At 41.5% G+C, this 4,676-nt stretch overlaps 1 pseudogene; it reads right to left on the reverse strand.

Annotated features, from left to right (window-relative positions):
• Positions 1 to 496: 496 nt before the first annotated feature.
• LOC147963099 (uncharacterized) lies at positions 497 to 3,812 on the reverse strand (annotated as a pseudogene).
• Between the last annotated feature and the right edge of the window lie 864 nt (positions 3,813 to 4,676).

Below are 4,676 nucleotides of genomic sequence, written 5' to 3' on the forward strand. Positions count from 1 at the left end.
GAAAACTAGCTTGACGATATTCCCATGTGTCCTCGGGAGCGCTTTTCCTTATATAAGAGTTTGTCTAGGCTTGTCCTTTGCTAAAAAAAGGTTTGGGCCACCTTTCTGCACTTTATTTACTTTTGTTACTTGTTGCTCGTTACAAATTATCTTATCGCAAAACTATCTGTTACCAATTATCTCAGTACTTGCAGAGAATACCTTGCTGAAAACCGTTTATCATTTCCTTCTGCTCCTCGTTGGGTTCGACACTCTTACTTATTGAAAGGACTACGATAGATCCCCTATACTTGTGGGTCATCATTTAGCTCAAAAAAATAGCAAATTAAGTCCTACATAATGCATGAAATATATTTTTGGACATAATATTTCTTCGGGTTTCAAATGTCAAAACACATAAGTACCCTAACTATTAGAAAGATTCCCTCTGGTTTGTCCGAAGTGGGACTTTCCAGTTATATCTCGTGAGTGGTGACGATGATGAAGTTGAAGCCGGTCACATCCTAGAGTGAGATCTTGGGGTATAAAACTTTTTCTTCGCATGTGTCCCTTTGCTCCGTAACCATGGACAATCTTCATCATTTAACAGGATGCAATGTTGACTGTGAAGGGAACAATTTCATGAAACTTTTCATAATCTTCTGACTTGTCTGTCTTGTCCATTCCCATGATATTCCTTTTCCTTGAAAGAACTATGTGCCGCTTTGGCTCATCATATGATGTATTCGCGTCCTTATATTTTCTTTTTCTCGGCTTGGTAGACATGTCCTTCGCATAGAAAACCCACGCCACATCATTGGCTAGGACGAATGGTCCGTCTGTGTACCAAAGATTGTTGAGATCCACTGTTGTCATTCTGTACCGCGGGTATTCCTTTACCCCGCCTCCTGTCAGATTGGCCCATTTGTACCGAAACAAAGGGACCTTCAAACCAAGTCCATAGTCAAGTTCCCATATCTCCTCTATGTAACCATAATATGTGTCCTTTGGCCTATTGGTGTTTGCTGCATCAAGTCGAACACCACTGTTTTGGTTGGTGCTCTTTTTATCTTGGGTGATTGTGTAAAATGTATTCCCATTTGTCTCGTACCCTTTGAAAGTCAATATAGTCGAAGATGGCAACTTGGCCAGCAAGTACAACTCATCTGCAACACTGTCGTCATGCATGAGATGTGTCTACAACCAACCACCCAAAGTCGCCGTTTGTTCACGTGTACTCCAGTTGTTAGACTGCTCCAGGTGTTTGGAGCATAGAATATTCTTGTGTTCCTCGATATACGGAGCCACCAATGCGGAATTTTGTAGAACTATGTAGTGTGCTTGCGCCCAAGAATGCCCGTCCATACATATTACTTGGTCCTTTCCTACCATGCCTTTTCCACCAAGTCTGCCCTCATGCCGCGATTCGGGAACACCAATCGGCTTAAGGTCAGGAATAAAGTCAACACAAAACTCAATGACCTCCTCTGTTTCATGGCCCTTGGAGATGCTTCCTTCCGGCGTAGCATGCTTATGAACATATTTCTTTAAGACTCGCATGAACCTCTCAAAGGGGAACATATTGTGTAGAAATACAGGAACCAAATGGCAATCTCTACGACTAGGTGAACTAGGACGTGCGTCATGATATTGAAGAAGGATGGTGGGAACACCAAGTCAAAACTGATAAGACATTGCAACAAATCATTCTGTAACCTTGGTAAGATTTCTGGATCGATTACCTTCTGAGAGATTGCATTTAGGAATCCACATAGCTTCACGATGGCTAATCAAACGTTGTCCGGTAGAAGCCCCTTCAATGCAACTAGAAGAAGTTGTGTCATAATCACGTGGCAGTCATGGGACTTTAGGTTCTGAAACTTTTTCTCTGGCATATTTATTATTCCCTTTACATTCGATGAGAAGACAAACGAGACCTTCATACTGAGTAGGCATTCAAAGAAGATTTCCTTTTCTTCTTTGGTAACAGCGTAGCTGGCAGGACCATAACACTGCTTTGGATGCATGCCGTCTTTTTCGTGCATGTTTTGTTGGTCCTCCCATGCCTCTGGTGTATCTTTTGTCGTCCCATACACGCCCAAGAAGCCTAGCAGGTTCACGCAAAGATTCTTCATCACGTGCATCACGTCGATTGCAGGGCAGACCTCTAGTTCTTTAAAATTGAGTAGGTCCCAAAATATAGATTTATTCTTCCACATGGGTGCAAGTCCGTCAGCGTTATTCAGAACATATTGTCCGCCAGGACCCTTTCCAAAGATTATTTTTAAATCCTTGAACATATCAATTATATCATCACCAGTACGGTGGCGAGGCTTCGTCCGGTGATCTTCCTCACCTTTGAAATGCTTGCCTTTCTTTTTTAAGAGATGATTGATCATAAGAAATCGACGATGTCCCAGGTACACATTCTTCTTACATTTATCCAAATATATATTTTGGGTGTCATCTAAACAGTGCGTGCATGCATGGTATCCCTGGTTTGTCTGTCCTGAGAGGTTACTAAGAGCAGGCCAATCATTGATGGTTACGAACAATAACACTCGCAGGTCAAATTCCTGCTGTTTCTGCTCATCCCACAAACGTAGACCTTTTTTGTCCCACAACTGTAAAAGTTCTTCAACTAATGGATTTAGGTACACATCAATGTCGTTGCCGGGTTGCTTGGGGCCTTGGAAGAGCACTTTCATCATAATGAACTTCTGCTGCATGCACGACCAAGGAGGAAGGTTATAGATACATAGAGTCAATAGGCCAGGTGCTATGATTGCTGCTCTGCTCCCCAAAATGATTAATGCCATCTGCACTTAAACCAAATCATACGTTCCTTGCGTCATCTGCATAGCCCCCCACACTTTCTCACGATTTTTCTCCACTGCGACCCATCAGTGGGTACTCTCAACTTCCCGTCTTTCTTACAGTCTTCTTTGTGCCATCGCATCAACTTAGCATGCTCTTTCTTTTCGAACAAATGTTTCAACTGTGGTATTATAGGACCATACCACATCACATTGACAGGAATCTTCTTCCTGGGTTGCTCGCCCTCAACATCACCAGGGTCACTTCCACTGATCTTATAGCGCAATGCACCGCATACCGGGCATGTGTTCAAATCCTCATACTCATCGCGATAGATAATGCAGTCATTAGGGCATGCATGTATCTTCTGCACCTCTAATCCTAGAGGGCAGACATCCTTCTTTTCTTCATACGTACTGTAGGGCAATTCATTGTCCTTTGGAAGCATCTTGTTCAACATTACCAATAACTTTTCAAATCCCTTGTTAGATACACCATTCTCTGCCTTCCATTGCAGCAATTCCAGTGTGGTACCCAGCTTTTTCTTGTCATCTTCGCAATTTGGGTACAACAATTTCTTGTGATCCTCTAACATGCGCTACAACTTCAGCTTCTCCTTTTCACTTGTGCAGTTTCTCTTTGCATCAGCAATGGCCCGACCAAGATCATCAGCGAGCTCATCTGTTGCCTCTTCTTCAGCTTTTCCCTCATTGTTGTACCATTGTATTCAGGGAACCTATGGCCAGGATAGCTGTCATCATCCTCTTCTTCTTCATTCTCTTCCATTAGGACCCCTCTTTCTCCGTGCTTGCTCCAATAGTTATAGCCGGACATGAAACCAGATGTAAAACAGGTGGACGTGAATGGTTCTTGAGTTAGAGGAATTGTGATCATTCTTACAGACAACAGATGGACAACACATAAAACCATCCGCCCGCTTATTTTCCTCAACCGCAACCAGAAAAGTACGCACGCCATTAATGGACTAGGGAGAGCATCGGTCATTGTACATCCATCGGTTATCATTGGTCATCATACACAACACCGAAAAGAGCAAATTAATACAAGTTCATACACACTTATTCTCATAAAACAACACAAAAACTCTCTAGCTAAAGCATTTAAATATGAAAAAAAATGCGATCAAGATCGCAACTAAGGTAACAATTGATGCAACAACATAGTGATACCAAGCCTCTTTATTAACGATATGTTTTCTAATCTTTCTAATCCTCAAGCGCATTGCATCCATCTTGATCTTGTGATCATCGACGACATCGACAACAAACAACTCCAGTATCTTCTTCTCTTCTTCAATTCTTTTCAATATTCTTTCAAATACTCTTTTCTTTTTCAACTAAATTTAACTTCTCGGCAAGAGGGTTGGTTTCTGGTTCACATACCTCCTAGATAAAAATATCTTCAATTGTCATAAACACGAAATGCAACAAATAGTTACAAAAGAGAGTATACACCACATTGGAAACATAAACCAGACGAGGGCCGATGGGGACGGATATCAAAATCATGCCACTATGTGTAACAAACAACCATACAGGTAAGAAAGTTATACAAATAACTATCTAAATCACACAAACATTAACTTTTTTTATAAAAATGATAAGAATAAGAGGCTCACCAAAGGTGGTGCTGGTGACAGGATGGTGCGGGCAATCGACGGTGGTTAGGACGGGGACAGCAAGGCACTAAGTAAACAACACCTACACATGCAAACTATGAAGTAAATTTGAGCTCAAGTTGTATATAAATCAAACAAACTCCCACATATAATTACTCCCAAACTAAAACCCACAAATCACTATACTTATAGAGCATTTCAAGAGCTAATCTACAATGAGAGATGAAAGGACAAAGTTGCT

The sequence above is a fragment of the Triticum urartu genome, chromosome 6A, assembly GCF_056163025.1.
Source record: "Triticum urartu cultivar PI428250 chromosome 6A, HENAU_Tu73, whole genome shotgun sequence".
Lineage (NCBI taxonomy): Eukaryota > Viridiplantae > Streptophyta > Magnoliopsida > Poales > Poaceae > Triticum > Triticum urartu.